This window comes from Phascolarctos cinereus, unplaced genomic scaffold (genome assembly GCF_003287225.1).
Source record: "Phascolarctos cinereus isolate Bilbo 61053 unplaced genomic scaffold, phaCin_HiC Scaffold_2;HRSCAF=192, whole genome shotgun sequence".
NCBI classification, from domain to species: Eukaryota; Metazoa; Chordata; class Mammalia; order Diprotodontia; family Phascolarctidae; genus Phascolarctos; species Phascolarctos cinereus.
In genome coordinates, this window is record NW_027555625.1 from 151,368,573 (window position 1) to 151,391,424 (window position 22,852).

Sequence of the window (22,852 nt, forward strand, 5' to 3'; positions counted from 1 at the left end):
CCACTGTGCTACCTAGCTGCCCAATTAGGCAATATAGCATTTAAGCTTTCTACTGTGTGTACCAGATAGATATTGATGAAATCTTCCAGTTTTACTGTATGGATCCTCAATAGCTTTCTCAAGTCACTTCTGCCATGCTGTTGTTTGACGCTTGTCTTTCAGGGTATTCTTTGGAAGCACCACCTTTTGTCCTATGGTTCTTACCATGGAAACAGTTGCCGCATATACTGCTATGTGAAGATCCTCAACTTTTTGCACTTTTTGTCAAATGCTGTCGGAGAATACACTTTTCAGCAATGATTACAGCATTTAGCAAATTTTATGGAATTATTCTGTTTTGTTGCAATTGGTTTACTATTTGGATTCATACCATTAAACTTGAAAAAGACTCTTTTTAGAATTCCAGTGTAAGAATGCCTGCTTGCTTTTCAAAACCATTGAAGTATTAGTGATATTTTATTATTAGGGATATTTTCTTGAGGTTGCACTAAGAAAGTCTTTCAATGATCTTAGACTCTTTGATTCTTGATAGCATCATGGATAAGGGCGGGTCAGGGAGTCAGGACACCTGAATTCAAATCTTGTCTTAGATGCTTACTAACTATAATCCTGGGCAGATTACTCATTTTTTTTTCAGTATCATTTTCCTAATTTGTAAAATGGGGATAATAATAGTGTGTACCTCTCTGGGTTGTTGTGTTGAACAAATGAAATAAGACGTAAAGCTTTTTGCACACCTTAAGACACTGAAATATTATAATAATAATTGTTACTATTATTGTAGCCTTACTCATTGATTTATCTCTTATTTCTTTTAATGGCAGGGGGCTACTTGGTCTTTGACCATTTGAACCCTGCCTCTGAATCCCCATTAATGTAGTCACAAAGGTAGAGAGCAGACAATAGAGACATAAATTGCTCACAGTCCAACTACCCCCACTTAATCTAGATACAGGGATAAACTATTTTCTTTTTATTGCCTTGCACTGACTGGCAATGTGTAGCTGTGTAACTTGAAATTGAGGGTATTAATGACAAAAAAGTAGTATGAAGATCTTGCCTGACATTAGCTGGTTGGATGTTTACAATGTTGTTATGCTATAGAACTGGCAGAGAATGAAAGTCCTCAGTCCATTTCATGAATATTCATGTTTTGCGCATGTAAAAGGTTGGGGTGCTAATTCAATCCTCCATGTTGAAGAGACAGGGCAGCCTCCCTCCAAACAGTCATGATGATGCATAATTAGACTGTCTTAGAGAGATTTGGATCAAGTTCTAAACACAGCTAACCACATGGTGAAAAGAAGACTCTTTGATTGGCTATGGAGCCAGAAATGGGGTTCATTCAAGAGGATTCTAGTCAGAGTCAGTTACCTTGGCACAGACTCTTCCTGAATTTGCTGCAATTGGAGGAGGACAACTTGCTAGGGGCTCCTGGGGGAGGGAGAAGCCTTGGGCTTTCTCTTACTCAGAGCTGGCATGAAGCCAACAGTGTATGGTTCTGCTGTTGCTTTTGCCTTTGTTGTGTTCATTCTTTTCCTGCTTCTAGCTGAAGGAGATCAGAGATAGCTATAACCCTGTGAGCTTCAAAAGTTCAGGACAACAAGCTGCCAGTAGGTCTGGGAATGGAGCCCAGGCCAGGTTTTGAAGCCAGCCGATCTAGCACTGAGGCTTCAAGGAAGAGTGACCTTTGAGATCTAATCCACCCAAAGGTGAGATACTCTCCCAGAAGCTTGTTATATTTGCTAATGAACCTGGTGGGGCTAATGCTATGTAGAAACTGAGTGGTCTGAGTGAATTCTTCCAGACTGAGAGGGTATAGGGAAGAGTGTGTCCCCAGAGGTCATGGAGAAGTGTTTATAACTTTTTGTTCCTGCTGTATTTTCAAAATCAACATCCCTTTTTAAAAGATTAATTGGTTAAAAAGGTTAATTGGTTAAACAGAATTTGGAAGTTAATTAATGGTATTTAGGTGTAGGGGGAGATGCACTACAATGGGGGCTAGAGCCAATGATATTAGAAAAAAGACTCCTCCAATCCTTCAGGGGTACCCCCAGACCCCTGAAGGGAAGATGCAGTAGTCTCACTCAGGGAAAAAAAGATGAGGGCCTTTGCTGCACCCATTTTAGTGATCAGCACCATCTAAACTGAATCATTTCCAGCAGCTGAATGGGGTACCAGTGTTTTTGATTTTGTTCTGATGTATCTTGCTTCCTTGTGGTGGTAGGACACAAAGAAGTACCATTCGCTTTGCTGCCCTCCTGTGACAAGCTGATCATCCTAGCCATCTTGCAACCTTATGCTACCCCCACCTATTTCTTAGATTTGTAGGAGCAATTTCATCACATTACTTGGATTTCTGACCCACTTAGTGGCATTACAGAATCCTGTAGGCTCCCGTTTTAGGAATCCTTCTAGGTCTTACCTTATGTCATGGCATAAATAATAGGTTGAAATTAAGGGGGTAATAATAGTACTACTTGTAGTAATAATTATAAACTCTGCTCCTAAAGAGATTATAATTCATCTAAGCAGAGAAATACATATATAAAAATAAACTTATATAAGAAATAGCATATTAGGTGTGAAGGAGGAGACTAATCAAAGTGTATGATAAATGTTAAAAGGTGAAGAGTGCTTTTATCTAGGGGTTTGATAGGGGAGGTTGGGGAAGGCTTTGTTGAAGAGCTTAAGTCTTAATTGGGTCTTGAAGAAAGTTCAGGACTTCAAAAGAGATGGTGGTGGTGGGAGTTCACATTCCAGGTTTATGGATTAGTGATAATCTTATACTTACATAATACTCACATGTTATTATGCTTTATCATCAGCATTATTTTTAATACTAGTATTTTCTTAGTTTAAAGAAAAAAATGCCTTTTCCTTCTTTCAAGTAGACTTTTCCATATTGGTATTAATACTACTTCTATTTTCTGGCCTTGAACCCTCTGTTTGGCTTCTACTAGTTTTATGATACAATAAAGCTACGATTATGTTTGTAGCATTGCTGTTGAAGACAATTACTGCTTGACCTAAAGCCAGATAATATAGCAGAGAAGATTTAATATATAGTGGTGCTGCAGGGGGTCTGCTTTGGTGTGTACTACGGTTCAAGCTTTGTAAGAAGTGGGTGCTTCCTGATGCCGGTTCCATTTTAATTTGTCCTCTCAGTCCGTGGCCACTCTGTAGCCCTGTTGCTGTTTTTATCCTACTCTGTGCCGGAGGGGCTGGTATTTTGGTCAGTCCCTTGCTGTTTTGTGTCTTCTTTTCCTTATTCTCATGGGTGAGCCTATGTATCATGAAAATCCATGTGAAGAAGAGAATAGATAGTTGCATAGGCACAAAAGTGGTTTCCATATGTCAGTGTGTTGACAGGTCTATGTAAGAAACCAGGGATTCAGTTTCCTTTTGAATATTTCAACAAATGAAGGCTTCACCCCAGAGGTCTTGAGGTCAGTTCCCAGTGAACAAGTGGGCAAAGCTCATGATAGATTTTTTTTCCCTTTTGAATGGAATGAGCTAGGTCAAATGACACTGAAGTTTCCTCTGTGGGAAACTTCTAAAGTCCCATCCCATTTCTCTACCCAAAGGGAAGGGTCATATGCCAATGGAAAAACTAATTTAATGCTAAAGTTAGAGGGCATTAAATATGAGTATTTATAATCGTAGGGGCAGCTAAGCAGTACAGTGGATAGAATGCCTGGAGCCAGGAAAAATTAAAATCTGACCTCAGATACTTACTAGCTGTGTGACCCTGGGTAAGTCATTTAACCCTGTTTGCCTCAGTTTCTTCATCTGTAAAATGAGCTGGAAATAGCAAACCACTACAGTATCTCTGCCAAGAAAACCATGAATGCGGTCATGAAGAGTCATATATGACTGAAAACAACTGAAAAATAACAAATATGATTATGATCAATTGATATCTTAGTATGTTCTAACTCTTTGAAAGCTAGTTCATGATAAAATGAAACCATCCATCTGTCCACTCTCTCACTAATAATAATAACAGCAATAATAATAGTCGACACCAAACCTTGAATCCCTAGCTGTTGCCAGGAAAATATGTCTTAAAAAAGGAGTATCAGAGGCAATGTGGGAAAACTGGGACACTAATGTATTGTTGGTGGAGTTGTGAACTGATTCAACTATTCTGGAGAACAGCTTGAAACTATGCCCAAAGGGCTATAAAACTGCATACCCTTTGATCTAGCAATACCACTACTAGGTCTGGATCCCAAAGAGATCAAAAAAGGGGAAAGGATCTATTTGTACAAAAAATATTTACAGCAGCTTTCTGTAGTGGCAAAGAATCAGAAATTGAAGGGATGCCCATCAATTGGGGTATGGCTGAATAAGTTGTAGTATATGATTGTATTACAATATTACTGTGCTATAAGAAATTGTGAGCAGATAGATTTCAGAAAAAACCTGGAAAAACTTACATGAACTGATGCAAAGAAGTAAGCAGAACCAGGAGAACATTGTATGCTGTAACAGCAATACTGTAGGATGATCAACTGTGAAGGGCTTAGCTATTCTCAGCAATACAATGATCCAAGACAGTTCCAAAGGAATGATGGAATTTGAATGCAGATTGAAACCTACTATTTTTCACTTTTTCCCCCTCTGGTTCTGTGTCTTCTTTTACAACATGACAAATATGGTAATATATTTTGCATGATTAAACATGTATAACCTAAATTGCTTACTATCTCAGGGAAGGGGTGAGGAAGGGAGAGAGAAAATTTGGAACTCAAAAATTTTTTAAATGAATGTAAAAAATTGTCTTTATATGTAATTGGGGAAAATAAAATATTATTTTAAAAAGCTATTAAAACAGAGTATCAATGGACCATGTGACTAGATTGAAGAGGTGGCTTTTTATAAGACTAGATCCTTCTGATTAAAAACTGATCTGTCCCCTTAAATAAAGCTAGTATGCCCTAGCAGAGCCAGCCACTCCCAGATCTTGCACAAGGCTCAAAATACAGAAAATACAAATTTGTCTCCAACTATAATCTTTGGGCTATAGGGATGCTAGCAAGGGGAAGTTAATTTTTTTAATGGGCCCTTCTACGTGTGATATAATAAGTAAGACCAAATGTAGTTGGGGGGCTACAGTGAAGAACCATCACGCTCTCTTTTTTGTAGTTAGATCAGAGCTACTCACCATCCCTGGGCCTGATTTTCTGATAAGTTAGGCCCTTCTCAATCTTGATCTCTTTGCTGGCCCATCAGCCAGAACAGTCCATGTATTTCCTTTGTCTTCTTTCTCCTCTTTCTCTCACTGTGGAAAGACAAAAATTGGGGTGGACGAAGTGTGGAGAAAGTGCTTTATTGTGGCTTTCACATTTTTACATGAAATGGGGGCCTTAGAATGCTAGGGTGGAAGGAATCCTGAAAGACATTCTATCTATATCTAGTTCATCTCCTTTCTTACTGGTACATCTAGACCCTGGCTTCCTGCTACACAGTCTTTGGGGTTCATGATATGGTGTGAGTTTATAGGAAAAACCACTTTATTATGGGGGAATTTTCTTACTTAGGTAATAAACCTTTCTTATTTTATATTTGTTTGTTTTTGGCTTCAGGAAAAAAGGGAAAACAAAAATAACTGTCTGAACAACCCTGAATAATCTTTCACATAGGATAAGGAGGAAGTGGAAGGGCTGATTGAGTAAGGTCAACTTCAATATTCTGGGTGAAGAGAATTATATAAACCATAATGATGATGGTATTTTGCCTTCAAAGGACATCTTTTCTCCTAAGAGCACAAAAGACTTACATCTACATATATTTTACAATTTAATTTCACCATGCCTCTTTTAAGTCCATAATGATAAGTACATTTAGTAAGAGGCATTTTTTTTTTTACTTGCCAAAGACATACTGGGGCTTTATTATAAGGCTGTGCTCAGAATGTATGAAATGAGATTACCTTTCATAGATGAAGAAGCTGAAAGGTTAAATTTCTTGGCCAAGGTCATAAAATGAAATGGCAAGTTTCCCAAACCTTGTTACCCATGTAATTCTTGGCCATGTCTTTCTTTTAAAAATAATTTTTTGGAGAATAAGGAATAGTTTACCTGTTAGATTTGTGGAGAACAGAATAATTTATGACCAAACAAGAGATAGAGGACATTATGAAATGCTAAATGGATAATTTTGATTACATTAAATTGAAAAGTTTTTGCACAAACAAAGCCAATGAAAACCAAGATTAGGAGGGAAGCAGAAAAGTGGGAAAGAATTTTTACAACCAGTATCTCTGATAAAGGCCTCATTTCTAAAATATATAGAGAATTGAATCAAATTTATAAGAATACAAGTCATTCCCCAATTGATAAATGGTCAAAGGATAGGAATAGACAATTTTTAGATGAAGAAATGAAAGCTATCTATAATCATATGAAAAAATGCTCTAAATCACTATTGATTAGAGAAATGCAAATCAAAACAACTCTGAGGTACCACATCACACCTATCAGATTGGCCAACATGACAAAACAGGACAATGATAAATGTTGGAGAAGATGTGGGAAAATTGGAACACTAATTCATTGTTGGTGGAATTGTGAACTGATCCAATTATTCTGGAGAGCAATTTGGAACTATGCCCAAAGGGCTATAAAAATGTGCATACCCTTTGACCCAGCAATACCACTTCTAGGTCTGTATCCCAAAGAGATCATAAAAATGGGAAAAAGACTCACATGTACAAAAATAGCAGCTCTTTTTGTGGTGCCCCAAGAATTGGAAATTTAGGGGATGCCCATCAACTGGGGAATGGCTGAGTGTAATGGAATACTATTGCTCCATAAGAAATGATGTGCAGGTAGACTTCAGAAAAACCTGGAAGAACTTATATGTACTGATGCTGAGTGAAGTGAGCAGAGCCAGAAGAGCATTGTACACATTAACAGCCATATTGTATAATGCCTGACTTTGATAGACTTAGCTTTTCTCAGTGATACAAGGATCTAAGACAACTCCAAAAGACTCATGATGGAAAATGCTATCCACATCCAGAGAAAAAACTATGGAGTCTGAATGCAGATCAAAGCATGTTATTTGCTCTCTCTTTCTTCTTCTTCTTTTTTGTTTCTTCTCTCTTGTGGTTCGTCCCATTCATTCTAATTCTTCTTTACAACATGACTAATGTGAAAATGTGTTTAATAAGAATGTATATGTAGAGTCTATACCAGATTGCATGCCATCGTGGGGGGAAGGAGGGAGGGAGGCAGAGAAAATTTAAAACTCAAGAGCTTACGGAAGTGAATGTTGAAAACTAAAAATAAATAAATAAAAATAATTTTTTAATTGAAATCTTTTTTTTATATCACCAATATTTCCCATAGTCTCTCTGGCCCCTGCCCATCTCTTATAATAAAGAGGGCAAAAATTCCAGCTCAGCAAAACTAACCAACATATCAAAAAGCCTATTATTACATGTAGTGCTCAATATCCATTGTTCTACACTTCTGAAAATAAAGAAGGAAAAAAAAGGAAAATACCTTCTGCTATTGCTTCTTTTGGGCCAATCTTGGCTATTTTCCTTCCACTGTATTTGGTTTCAATTATTTTTTTCCACTTACATTGTTATATTCACTGTGTATAATGCTTTCTTATTTCTGTATCATTTTGCGTCTGTTGTTGTTTTCCTATGCTTCTCTTCTGAGGAACTACAAGTTCAGCTCTCTATCTATTGCACCACCTAGCTGTTGGAAAGAATTAGTTTAATTACCTGGAGTCTCCTCATGATACTGTTCTTGTAGTGCACATTGTAGCCTATTGCCTTTTAGGTGAGGCCACTTCTAAATGAGTCATTTTGGGCATTTCACTAACTTTATTTAGAAGAAGTGCCAGATGGATATATATATATATATATATATATATTTTTTTTTTTCCCTTTTTTTTCCTTTTTGTTAGTAGAGAGAGCCAGGATAGAATGGTGGATGGAGAACCAGCCTTAGAGTCATGTGGACTTAAGGGTTTAAGTCCTGACTCTGAAGGATATTACAGTAGCTGTGTGACCACAGGCTAGATCGGTGGTGCCCCAGGCAACCCTTTCAGACTATAAGGCTCAGAAAAGTTTTTGATTTGTGTTAGTATAAGTGTCCTCACCTGGAGTCCTCTGTAAAAAAGAAACCACAGGTATAGGCTATAGTAACAATGTAGCCAGATTTTATCAAGGGAAAAAATATCTGCCATCTGTGTTTGACTTGGGGAAAAGCACTGTAGTATTCTAATTCAATGTTCACACAAGCCCTAGAGCAAGAAAATCTGTCAGAATAGCCCTGTGATCAATTCAATTCAATAAATCTTCTGCACATATGTGAATGTCCAAACAATCTAAGATTTTGTCAGCATGGGGTACCCCAGTGAAGAAACTACATCTGCCAGTGCATATTGTAACCCATCCATGAATTAGGAGTTAAGTAAGTCCTAGGGAGTTTCCTGAGGCTCACAGAGGTTAAATGACTTACCTGAGACAAACCAGAAAATGTCAGAAGCTAGATTTGATCCCAGGTGTCTCTGGCTAGAAAACCACTATAGCATTCTACCTCTGTGCTCCACACATAGTGATGCTCAGTATATATTTGTTCAATTAAACAAATGTTTCTTGAATGCTTAGTATATGTAAAACCAGGGGTGAGGAATCTGTGGCCTTGAGGCCACATGTGGCCTTCTAGGTCCTTGCATGTGGCCTTTCGACTGAGTCCAAGTTTTATAGAACAAATCCTTTTATTAAGAGGATTTGTTCTGTGAAGTTTGGATTCAGATAAAGGGCTGCACTTGAGGACCTACGGGCCACATACAGCCTGGAGGCTGCAAGTGCCCCAACCCTGTGCCAGACCCAGTTCTAAAGATAAGCAGGATAGAAAGATAAATAAGATATGATCCCTACCTTCAAGAAGTCTATAGACTAGTAAAAGTGATGAGAGATAACAGGGATAGCTATAGTATAAGCTTGGATATATTGAGCTCCAAAAATGAGGTACAAAGTATGATGGGAATTCAGAGGAAGGAAAGATCAGAGAATATAAAAGGTTGCAGCTTTAAGAAAAATCAGTGTTTGGACTTGAGAAAATATGTCATTTCTTAATGTTGGAGGTAAACCATGGAAGAAGGCAGGGGAGGAAATAAAAGCTTCAATGGAAACTCACTCCATAGACAAAAGGCCAATGTTATCATGGCATAGACCACTAGAGGTAGGAGAGTTGACAACATCAGAATAACAAGAAAGACCCAAATGAAAAAAAGCCTGCCTCTTTCTACTTCAAGAGAAGAAAGGAACAGCTTCTTCCTCTGAGCCTTCTGGAATCCACTAGAAGCAGCTTTATTTATTGGTTACCAGTACACTACCCTTCTGAGTGTGTGGCTGCCTCAGGGTGCAGTGGCCTGTAGGGGTAGGGCACAGACAGAAGGATACTTTGAAAAAGAGATGTATAAATATTTTTCTGTGTCCAAATAACTTTGCTCAGGGAATATAATTACATTGCCCAAATCCCTCTAAAAAGATCGCCTGATAAGATAAATAACACAGATGACATAGTCGGTCCCTACTGAGTTCTTAGCTTAAACAGGAGAAAGGATAAGAACTGAAAATGGCCTGAACACTTAGCAATTGAAAAAGCTTTCAAACATTGGAAATTAAAGCTGCCATCTTTCTTTTTTGGAGGGTGGGTTGAGGGGACATTGTTTTTTTTTTTTTTGAGTACAGCTCAGTTTAGCTATGGGTTTAATGAATTTATGGAAGGAGTGTATGACTGGCTGTTCTAGATTCACACTTCTCCTTCCTTCAGTCTTTGTGTTTCACAAGGACCATAATCAGCCTTGTATGGTTGATATGACAAACCAGAAGCTCTGTTCAAAATTCGTTAACTCATTCTGGTTGTCTTTGCCTATAAGTTCTATTAGGGAAAAATCATGAATGAGTGAATGAATGAATGAACGGATAAAAATTAGTTATTAAACACTTATGTTCTACCTCCACATTGCAGAGCTGTTAAGTTCTGCTATCAGATTACAGACATCTATCCTTTCACCTTTCCCTGGTGTCTCCCCCAATCCCCTTCAGGGTACTACTTGTCCTCACTATACTCTCTAGTCATTCTAGGCCTTCTTTCTTTCCCAGTCTTATCATCCATGTTGTGGTCTTTCTTCCCTTTGTAAACTTGACCTTATAATCAACTAGTCTGATTCTGTACAATGGTCTATCCTCAAATTCTTTGCACTCTTGTCTTGTCATGCCTTTCCAAACCCAGTCTTGGTTTACCCTCATCATCTACTTTCTCTGTTCCTGTTTGTATGTTGATAGATAGTACTGGAAGCAGTCATATAACTATGATAACTAGGTCTACAACAAATTTATATTATTTAATCTTAACCGGGTTTTCATTGCAGCAAGGCAAGCCTTCTCTTTTCCCTGATTGATTCTCTATCACACTCTTCACAACATCTATTACAAATCTTTATTCCTCTCCTTAAACCACTTACACCACCTCTCTATACTACCCATCAGCACAGGACCTTGCCTCATACTTTACCTAGAAAATTTACTTAGAAAAATTGCAGTGGCTCAAAAGAAACAGGAGACATGAAAATTTAGAGACAGCTCCGCTCCAAATGTTCATATGGACTATTTGTGCCTGACCTATGGTAGAGCATTCTGAGCTGATATTGGTCTCATCAGCCACAGTTGGACATACTGTACCTTGACCCCAACATAATGATGTCATTTTGGTCTTTTTTGAGAATGAAGGACAGCCACCACCACCACCACATAGAAAATGGAGACCATCAGTTGCAAATTTCCTTCCCCCCTCAGTTATATACTCCAAAATTCTTTCAATTTTATCCCCCTTTCTTTCTTCATTTGCCCTAGTTTTTGACAATGAGGTCACCTGTCCCCTTGCCAAGGCCAACCTCTCTAGTTGTGAGCATCTCCTCCAGGAATCTGTCCCTATGATCATTACCTCCTCCCACCCCATTCTCAATCTCTCTTCATCCACTGGCTCATTTACAACTGCCTACAAACATGTGGAGATCTCACTCATTCTTAAAACAAATAAAACCCTTGACTTGACCCTACCATCCCCTCAAACTATCGTCCTTTTCTCTTTTCTCTTTCACAGTTAATTTCTAGAAAAAAAACCCCATCCATACTTGTTGCCTCTACATTCTCATCTACCACTCCTCAAGGCTATGCAATGTAGTTTTCCACCCAACTAATTACACGAAACCAGTCTCTCTGGGGTTGTGAATGATCTTCTAAGTGCCAAATTCAATAACCTTTTTTTTTTCATTCTTCATCCTTTACAATTTGGTCCAAATCTTGGCCTCGGCAGTATCTGACGCTATTGACTACTCACTTCTCCTGGTTATTCTCTCTTCCATGTGTTTTCATGAGATTGCCTCTGGTTCTGTGACTTATTTAACCACTCTCTTCAGTCCTCTTTGACAGATCATCATCCTGCTTCATGTGCATGGGTGTAACATTCTGTCTGTCTGTCTGTCTGTCTGTCTCTCTCTCTCTCTCTCTTTCATTAGTTCCCGTTAGTGAGAGTAGTGGGGTGCACTCCACATTGAACCATAGGTTCAGTGATCTCTTCTCTGCAGATGAGTCCTCTCTCTTGGGACTTGTGCCACATCACTGACTACCTGCTGGAAATCTCTATGTGGATGTTCTATAGGCATCACAAACTCAACATGTACAGAACAGAACTCATCTCTTCCCTCCTAAATCCATTGTTCTCCTTAAACTTCTCTAAATCTGTTGAATAAACCATTATTCTTATTGACACTCATATTAAAAAATTCAGAGTCATCTTTGACTTTTTCCCTGAAATTGTCCCTCTCGTTCAATCAATGGCCAAATCTTTTTTTTCCATATTCAAATAAAAATAATTTACTTAAATCAAACAATATGATTTCATCTTTGTATAGTTCAGAATGTTATCCAAGCCAGTGTCTCTCCCAATTTACTACTTTTAAAAAGAAAAAAAAAAGACTCAACTCTGACTAAGGAAAAGGAACACCAGTAAAGTTACATTAGAGATCAGACATAATATACAGTCCTTGCAGCCACATGAGAAACAGTTTCTGCCACTTTGCTATTACACAGGTAGTTGGTTCTATCAGTTAAAGCCTAGTGACTTATATTTGTTTTATGCATATTGGGTTTGTTCTATTACTTTGCAAGAGATTCTAGTCCCTTGAGTCAACTGTGTTCATTGATCAGAATAAATTCCAGCATCTGACACCATTTCCATTAATCACAGACAAGCCAGTATACGTGAGTAAGATAATAGAAAGATACAAACAATATCTGGTCTTGTTTATGTATGCTGTTCAGTAATACAGCAGGCGGTTTGTGGAATTCTTGTGAGTTTAAATAACACCAAACTGCCTAGTACTGAAAAGTTTTTTTTTTTTCTCAAAAGGCATTCTGCACGAAACACTCAAGAATGTCTGGATGGCATCAGTTACAAATAACAGATGCACAATCATTACCATAAAGCTTCCTGGAAGGCCAGCTGTTTCTTCCATACTTGTAAACTGTTCAGTTTAGTTTGCACTTGCAAAACTCTGGCAACCCCACAAAAATTCCTTTAGCAATTAATTATTCTTCATTAAATTGGAAATTTTTCCCATGAGGTTAATGTATTTCCATTTTAAAATTAAATTGCTTTACTAAAGAAAAGACATCTAATGTGGTCACTTGGGGACACTTTATTGCTCTTGCTCTAAATACTTACATGTACCTCTTAACATATTGATATGTTTAAAACTGTAAAACATTTTCTACCTGATTCCATCTATCATCCAATCAGTAATATGCAGTTTTCCCAAAAAAGTTTTCCAATTATTTTGTCATTTTTTTTACTTAAAAAAAGTCTTACTTTTAAATTGAATGCTCCAGGGAGCTATTGAATGAGGTCAATGCCAATGATTAAGCAGTCTGGGTTGTAAACAGAATTAAAATCATACAAAAGTAATGGTGCCCATTCTAGTATTTTGGTAACAAGCACCATTGGGCCTAGAAAACGATTTTAATTATGAAAATTTGAACTAAAATGGTATACAGAAATGGACTATCCATAGAACAATTATTTCATACCAATATTTTCACAAACTATATGTGTTCATAAAAAGATCAATGGCAATTGAAATACATTTTACTAGCTGCTTGCTCCCTTAGGCAGGATTTGTTTTGTTTTGTACTTTGTAATTTGCATGATTTGAACCCAAACTCCATCAACCTTTCTAATATTCTTGTGAGTGAATATATCTGACTTAGACACTTTACAAAACCTGTGTCTATATTTCTGAATTCAAGCTCAAAAAACAGTTCCTGTCATTTTTCTTTACCTGAGATACCTAAATCTACAGCAATTGTTATCAAAAGTAGAGTTGTCTTTTAAAAACACTAAGAGAATTCCCATAATTTATTAAGTAGCACACGTATCTATACTTAACTGAAATAGATCTGGTTAGCACAGTTGTTTTAGTCTGTGCTGAAAGAAACAACCCTAAATCCACGATTGCAAGACAGTGTATGAAAATCCAACTGTATCTGAAATTGAGGACAGTCACAGAACACTACACCACAATGGAATCAGGTTCTTATATGTATTTCTCACACGTCCTCCCAATAAGAGGCTAAGTCTTATCAATTTTACCTCCACAACATCCCTGGCATCCACCACCTTCTCTCCATTCACATGGTCACCCCCTAGTTCAGTTCCTCATTATATCTTACCTAATCTATTGCAATAGCATTTTAAATTTATCTCCCTGCCTCTAGCTTCTTTCTTCTCCAATCTTTCTTCACCCATTTAGTGTTATTTCTAATACATTTATATTTATTTATTGATATTGATAATAGTATTTGTTACTGTGTCATTCTACTACTCAAAATCTTTAGTGACTCTCTACTCCTTCTTGGATAAAATACAAACTCCCCTGTTTGGCATTTAAAGCTCTTCATAAACTTTTTCTCTGTTCTATTTTCCGAGTTATCTTATATTACATGTTCTTCTACATTCTAGATACTTCATATGAAATGACAATTTGCTCTCTCTAGTGCATCACATTTTAACTCTGGATTCCATGCTCTTGCATAGGCTACTCCCCATGACTAAAATCATGTCTCCTGAATTCTGGCTTTTGGTGGAGTATTTAATGCTAACTCCAGGCCATTCCAGAGCCTAGGAATCTGTTACTTTTCCTGAGTGGTAACCAGGAGGGAATTTTTCACTTGCTAGCAGAAATAGATGTGGGAGTAGGATATGTAAACCTATCCAGGTGCACAGAAGGACAAATCAACCAATCTAGTTAAAGGGGGAGGGGGAGAAGAGGAATTTATGGAACACTAGTGATTATCTCTCTTTCACTCCTTTCTTACACCTTTATTTTGTCTCCTGTGGTGTCTAAGAGAATTCCAGTGAACTTTCGTTCTAGAAGGAAAAACAGCTAACAAATAAAATACAGTATGTACCCAGGGTTAGGATGTGAGGTACATCTATATATGTTCAGTTTTTCTCTAAATGTGGAGAAGAATGTTTCCATTGACTAATCAGAGAAGAATTTATAGGAGAGGGATTTTAGGGGAACATACTCTACTCCAATTTTATGCCTATGATCTAGCATCCAATTCTGGCCTCTACCAGTGGCCTGAGTTGACAGTGGAGGAGCAAAGAGCTAAGCTCTGCCCAACTTTCCCACCATGCCCCTGATTACTATGAAAGGTGAAGTCTTGGATATTTCTGTCTCTGACAAAAGCCTATGAACCTACTCTCCTGGTATACCATCAATATGTACTAGGGGGCCTTGTCAACCTAAGATTAATCCTTATAGACTTTTCATCCTTCACAGCACAAACAGATGAGGGTTTTTTTTGTTTTTGTTTTTGTTTTTCTCACAATGGTTCTGTGTTCATCTGGGAATGTGAGCAAAATGGTTTCCTCATTGTGAGATATTAGACAAAGCTGCTGACCCTTGGCAGAGCACACAGAGGAAAAAAAAATTAAAAATGATAATAATAACCCCTATTTATGCAGCATTTTAAGATTTGTAAAGTGCCTTATAAAAATGATTTCACTTAAGCCTCATACCAACTCTGAGCTAGGTATGATAGGAATCAACTTGTGAGGTAGATACTACAGGTCCTTCCTTATCCCTATTTTACAGATAAGGAAACTGGGGCACAAAGATGTTACATTATATGCTAAGGCTCACACAACCATTAAGTTTCAGGGGCAAGATTTGGACCTAGTTTTCCTGACTCCAAGTTCAGCATTCTGTCCACTATGGGTATGCACAGTAAGTTATAGACCTCAGTACTTCCTGTTCCTGTCCAGAAATATGGGGAGGATAACCAGCAAAATGGGACCCATTTGCTGGTTCCATAGAGTATTGATGGCTACATGAATAGGTGATCAGTTACTGGTCTGATTTGTAGCACTGTTAAGTGAAGCTACTTTATTTAGGGGTTCATCTCATAGCTTAGTTATAGTGCTTGTAGCTGACAGCTGATGTTTAGGTTCTATAAGAAGTCATGAGCCTGCTAAGTCAGGTGTGCACACCTGAAATGCTGACATAGGAAAGTAGAATATGTTCATTAATTTTATCAGGGCAGGGAGAGTTAAATATGTATGTGAAAAGAAGTTTCTTGCAGGTTCTGCTTCTAAACTCAGGCACAGTGATAAACAACAGTTTTTCTTTTAGAACATCAGTCACACTTCTTAATCATTGATCTGGTACTGAGTACACAGCTGGAATGAAGGCTTTGAAAGGTTAGTTGCATTTTCACATGTTTGTTAACAAGGCTTAACTTGGAGTCTAGGAACAAAGAGTAAATCTGTTTCCATAAAAGCCCAGCCAGCACAGAAGGTACAATTAAACTCACTCCATTATGGGGAGCTTGGCGGCTGCCTCCATTAAAGAAATGTATGATTCACTCCCCAGAGCTTTCAGCTTTCATGTGAATACTAGTACATAAAGGAAATTGGGCAATTTAGATCAGAGTCTGAAGACACAGCATAACAGAGAGCTTTAATGGGAAACAAAGAAACAGTCACAACAGTTCAAAGTACCTTTAGGAATTTCTACCAGATTGCAACTACCTTGCCTTATCAAGGGATATTTCTCTGTATCATAATCACAGTCTCCTTGTTCACACCTGAGAGGCTATGTAGGTCTCCTTCCAAATTGCTACTGGATTTATCTATGGGGAGACCAGTGATAACTTTGATGGTGGCCATGTCTATGAGCTATGAATCTCATAGCATTCTTAAGGCAAGCCCAACACCTATACGGATTATTATAATCTCGTTGTTCTACTATTGAAAACACTAGAGAATGGGCCTCTTTTATCTATAACAAATGGGGGGCCTCATAAGTACTTCACGAGAGGATCAGGAGGCAGCTCAGTTTACTTGTTTGGTTCTGTAGGCTTGGTTGTTATCATTCATTCTCCAAGATGACCAAATGACATTACTATGCTAGAGGCAAGTTACAGTGTGTCCATCTGTGGCTGATCAGACCAATATGAGCTTGGAATGTTCTACCACAGATTGGGCACAAATAGTCTGTGTGAACATTTGGGGTGGATTTTTTAAATGGGCACATCTTGTGTTTCTTTTGCGCTGTTTCAATTCTGCTTTGCTTATATAGCACAGCACCTTTCCTGATGTGGGCACACCATGCTGGGTGGCCCTGTGCCAGTGTCTCCCATGTCACACAAACAATTCCAAAGTTCTAACTTAAGAATGTCCTTGTATCACTTCTTCTGACCACCATGTGAATGCTTGGCCCGTGTGAGTTCTCCATAAAATAGTCTTTTTGGCAAGAGTATGTTTTGCATTCAAACAACATGACCAGCCCATCAGAGTTGAGCTCTCTAAAGTAGGATTTGAATGCTTGGCAGTTTAGCTCAAGAAGGTGATCTTCAGAATCTTCCTAAGACAATTCAAACAGAAGTGATTCACTTTCCTGGCATGGCGCTGGTATGCTGTCCAAGTTTCACACAATACAACAATAATGTCAGCAAAGGCTCTGTAGACCTTCAGTTTGATAGTCAGTCTAATACTTCTCTCCCACACTTTCCTTTGGAGCCTCTCAAACACTGAGCTAGCTCTGGGAATGCATGTTTTGATGATTATTTCTTTGTAAAATAGGTTGAAATCTGGTACTGCTAGGCTACCTTTCTTCAATTTTTTTTTTCATTGATTCACTTGATATTCTTGACCTTTTCTTCCTCCAGATGAATTTTGTTGTTATCTGTAGCCTAGGCTAATTCTGAATTACCTCATCATCACAAACATGTCTTCATGGTAAATTGGTCCATCACTCAGGAGAAAGTATCAAGTGTATTCAACCAGTACAAAATGCCTGGGAGAAAGAAGAGGTTAGACAAATGGACACACCACAATTGACCCCAGGTTGCCTTCTTAATGGGTCAGCACGTCCAAATTGCCACCCACAAGATGAGAGGTATGAATACAGTGGCACCCTTTACAGTGACCAGAAGGGCCAGAGACAACCCAGGTGGGTTCCTTTTTGTTAATCCCCAAACTCCCAAAGGTAATAGGGTTGTGCAAATTCTGAAACCAATAATGATAACAATTGACCTCTGTTCTCTTTAGACAACCCAGTTGAATACCATCCCTGTAGGTTGGACATGGCAACAACATTACTCATGAAGCGGCTTTACTCAACCTTTGCTGCTCTGATTTGATGGGTTTTCTTAGTATCTTTTATCATGAACTTGTAAAACATCAGCAAACATGAATATTTCAATATATAAAGAATATAAAGTATTATAAATGAACAAATAAGCATTTATAAAAACTCATTACTTGCAATTAATCAATGAACATTTATTAAGTGCCTACTACATGCCAGCACTGCTTTAAGCATTTAGGGTACAAACAGAGGCAAAAGACAGTCCTTGCCCTTAAGGAGCTTACGATCCAAGGCTAAATGTTGGGAATACACAGAGAAGAGCAAGGCAGTCTCTGTGCTCAAGAAGTTCACATTTTAGTTGGAGGAAAAAACTGCTAGAGAAAGTTTTAGCTGCTCATTAGGTGGAAGGTTCCCATGGTCCTTATGTTGCAGCATCAAATCAGATGTTAATGCATTTTCCTCAATGTCATTTTTCACTAATAAAACTAGATTGCTTCTGAATTTGAACAATAACAATAATTTTTTTTTTTTTTTTACGGTTTTCAGTGGCCATGGCTGCTGAGAAAGCCAGAGGCTATGGCACCTACAGAGGAAATTTCCAGATTGTATCTCTACAATGGCTATAGGGGCCAGCCTGGAAGCAGAACTAGTGGAGGGTCAGGAAGAGAGGAGAGCATTATTGTGCTTTCTTTTGCTTATGGCCTCTTGGTTTTACAGGCCTATTGGTGGCAGTTGTAGCAATTGGTGTTGGTAGGGATTGTGGGTATTTTCTCCCACAAGGGCTGCTTGTCTGGATGACGGCTGCAAGGGAAGAGCTGGAGGGTTGTGGACTGGGATGTGTGTGTGTGTGGGGTCATTGCTGTTTTGCTCAATGAACTAGATTATTTCTACTGAGGTCTAAGGGGAGGTAGTAGTCAAGATGATTAGACAAAACTAACAACTACACCTGCTATCTCCCATCTCTTCCTCAGTGTGCTTTGATACTTCATTCAGAGTTGCCCATCATGTCAAAAGCAGTTGGTCAGTAGTTGGTGATGGTGGAGATGGTGGACATCTTCTCTACAAAGTCTGAATGGTAGCTGTGTGGTCAGTCCCCTAGGGACACCACACTGATCTGCCAAAGTGGGTGTAGGTAAGGAGAGTGAGCCAGTCATAGCCAGAGAGAGAAATTTTCATTACGTAATTAAAAAAAACCACATTAAAGTAACATAATTAACATAATAGCTACAAAACTACCCTGCTTCTCTATGTTTCCTTCTTAATTTCCTTTTGTTCTTTTCTGTGTATTTTAAAATTTTTTATTGATGATCTTTTCTTTTTTTGTGTGTGTATATCATTAGCACTATCCACCAATGTTCGACCTCACCCCCAAACAGAAGCTCTACATATTACCAATAATTATAGTCAAAAAACCAAATTCACACATTGGCCGTATCTAAAAATGTATGTCTCATCTGTACCTCTAGTTGACTACTTCTTTGCCACGTGGTGGTAAGCGTGATTCATTGTTGGTCTTTTGTAGTCATAACTGGTTATTGAACTAATCAAAGTTCTTAAGTGTTTCAAAGTAGTTTTCCTTTATGTTATTGTAGTCATTGTATAAATCATTCTCCTGGTTCTGTTTGCTTCCTGAATCATGCAAATTCATAAAAGTCTAGTTTCTCTGAATTCACCATTTTTGTCATTACCTATGATTCAGTAATGTTCCATTATATTCATTTCCACAATTTGTTCAGCCATTCTCCTACTGACAGGCATCCACTTTGTTTCTAGTAGTTACAAAAAAAGAGTTTGTTTATCTCTCTTTGTCTCCTTCTCTCTCTTTCCTTGTCTCTCTGTCTCTGTCTCTCTCTCCCTCTGTCTCTCTCTCTCCCGGTCCCCTATTGATCCTTTTTTTAAGGACCCTTTTTTTCTTCCTTAAGGACCTCATAATTTTTGAATATATGGGTCTCTTTCTTTATTCTTGTTTGTGTATATACCTAGTAGTGACATTGTTTGGTCAAAGGGTATGCACAGTTTGGTGACTTTTCTTCAGAATAATTCCAAATCACATTCCAGAATTTCTGGACGAACTCATTACTCCACTAAAGGGGAATCAGAGCAACTGAATTCCCAAAGACCTTTCAACACTTTCCTTTTCTTTTTTAAAAAAATCACGTTTGCCAATCTGATAGGTATGAGGTGGAACCTCAGAGTTGTTTTAATTGCATTTCTCTTATTGTTAGTAATTTGGTGTATTTTTCTTACAGTTGTTGAATTTTTTTATATTTATGTTTATTCTTTTTAAGGTACCATAATATTTTTATTATATCAGTATACCATAACTTCAACCATTTTCTAGTGTTGGATACATAGTTTTGTTGAGGTTTAGGGGTTTAGAGCTGCTGGGACCCTGAGATCACAACATGTGGGTCCTTTCTGAAAGAACTCAACCCAAGCCTTCTTTTAGCCAAAGACAAGGTTTATTAGAACATCATTATATTGGGCAGACTCTTAAGGAGTCAAAATGTTAGTGAGCTATTGGCTGGATCTTAAGAATTTGAGCAATGGCTAGATTATAAGAATCTAAGCACCTTAATGGTGACAAGATGGACCTTATATACAGAAAGACTGTGGGAGGGATCTAGGAGTGGCCAAGTAGTTTGGAGTGACTGGAGGAGAAGTCTAAGGAGATATCGATGGGAATGGCCAGTAAACTGAGGTGAACAGAACTCCTGGGACCTGGACACTGGAGCCTAGACAGGATTAAGAGTGGGCAATGGCTAGGGGCCAGAGGGAGGGCTAGGCTAGGTTAAGGGTAACAGAATTGGGAGATTGGGTGTAGCCACAAAGAAAGACCAGTTGATGGGATTATAGCCTCAGGCAAATGCCAGAGATTTGGCCATGTGGGAAAGTCCAGGGTTTTTCCTTTTTGGGGTCTAGCTCCCATCCTCATCGGTTTGTTTCCATGACTTTGCTTTTATAAACAAACAGAGCAAATGGATTTTGGCACAGCTGTATATTTTTATACATATAGTTCTGTTTTAACTCTTTATGAGATTGTATATTGCCACAAAACTTTTCCCCTAGCAAGTTCCCTGCCCAGTATGGCCTAGCCCCAAGATGAGCTGCTCCTTCAGAATACAGTATTTTGACCACTAGATAAATCTGCAATTGGTCTGGGTCACTTCAGTTGCTCCTTCGGGCTTTGCTGGCTCTTCACCTGGCTCCTCTGTAGTATCCATGAAAATATCTAGGATTAGCTTCTATAACTGGACCTCTCTCTGGTGGATCATCAGACCTTTTGAAACTCACCAGGTTACAGCCTCAAATAGTCCATCTTTATGATTATTCACCTAAGAGCAAGAATGAACAAACACATAGAGACAAAGGAACAGAGGGACTATTTTTTCATGGTGTCAGGTTGGCCCACTGGGAACAGTGTGGAAGCTCAGAGGCTTCTAGTAATTCTTCCTTGCTCATGATCGTGGAAAAGAGACCTCCATTTTTTTTCCCATTGGAGTTTTTTGTTTGCACTTACCATTCTGGCTCAGAACCCAGAACCAAAGTTGTTTTTTTTTTTTCCGCTCCATGGTAAGCAGACAGGAAATAGTCATGGGATATCTAAACATATTCTGAATTAAGGGCAGAGGACATCCATTATGGTCATCATGTTATGGGTACATAACAAATCCAAGCATGAGCCTGGATTTGAGCTGCCTCTTTTTTGTATTTTCTCCTTCCTGATATTAGGCAGACAAATATTTAGGTGGCAAACAAGAAAGTAAATGGTGTAGTGGAGTCCAGAAGATCTGAGTTCAAATCCTGCCTCAGGCATTTAGTAAATATGTGGCCCTTAGCAAGTCACTTAATTTTTGTTTCCCTCAGTTTCTTGATCCATAAAATGGGCATAATAATAACATCTATTTCACAGGGCTATCATGAGGATTGAATGAGATAAATCTACTATGTGAAATACTTTGCAAACCTTTATGTGCTGTAGAAATGTTAGATATCCTGTTGTAGAGTAATTGGGATTGGAGGTGAATTCAAGAGGGCTGGAGGTTCTGGCTGCAAAGAAAAGAATGATTGGTAGTAGCAGGGTCCCTGTTGGTGGCAGGGAATACATCTATATTAGAGAGGACAACCATTGACATGAGGTTTGGCCTAACCTGGATGTTTTACTAGTACTTATGCATCAGGAGTCGTTTGGACAATGCCAAGCTAAGGTAAAATGTAAAATACCTAGTTAGCAGTTCTGCAAACTGTTTTATGTTCTGATGAGATTTATTCAAGCAGATTGTAGAAGAAATTATATGTTAAGTTATTATTCTATTAATATGTGCTTGTTAGTCTTTTATGTTTAGCATTTCTTATGTGTGTAGGAAATGTAGTGAGTGAAATTCAACAAAAGGTGAACTGAGGCATGTTCTCTCCAAGCAAGATAACATTTTATTAACAGCTGCACTACCTGCCAATAGAATCAGTCAATGGCTGCTTCAGTTTAGCCAAAGACCACAAGATGGGGGCTCAACTCATTTTTATAAAATTAGAACAAAGAACAGAATGGAGTAGGTAAGGAAATAATACAATTAATTATAGGGTTTGTGGCATTGTGGGGTTTTGGACAACATGACTGGTTACATAATTGAGGTGTGGGAAATAATATGATTAGTTGGAAGATGGGAATGAGGGGCTAGAGACAACCCCCCTCTCCCCTTACTTCCTGTGACTAAGAAAACTGCATTGTTTGAGTCTACCTGCCAGAATTTGGATAGCAAACCAGACAACCTTGAAGGACATAGTACTGGTATAAAGATACTAGAGCAGACTCCCGGGTGTCTACTTGCATTCTCGAAGAATAAAAGAATTCCTTGAGGCAAGACTGAACAAGTGATTTGCATGAGAATTGATTTCTAAATTTAACTCAATACGGGCCAGTTGAATTTCTGAACTAAGTTCAGAGACAAAGAACTGTGACTTACCCAGTTAACAAAGGAAACCATTTAATTAATTTAAGGATCAATAAAAATGATACAGAATCAATGCAATCTTCTCAGAATCAGCTATGTGTCCTATACTTGATTCATATTGCACATCAAGTACCTCTTCACTCTTACCTTTTGGGAGGAGGAGCTAGATGTGAGCTATAAATCAAATCATTCCCAGGCACCCAAGACAA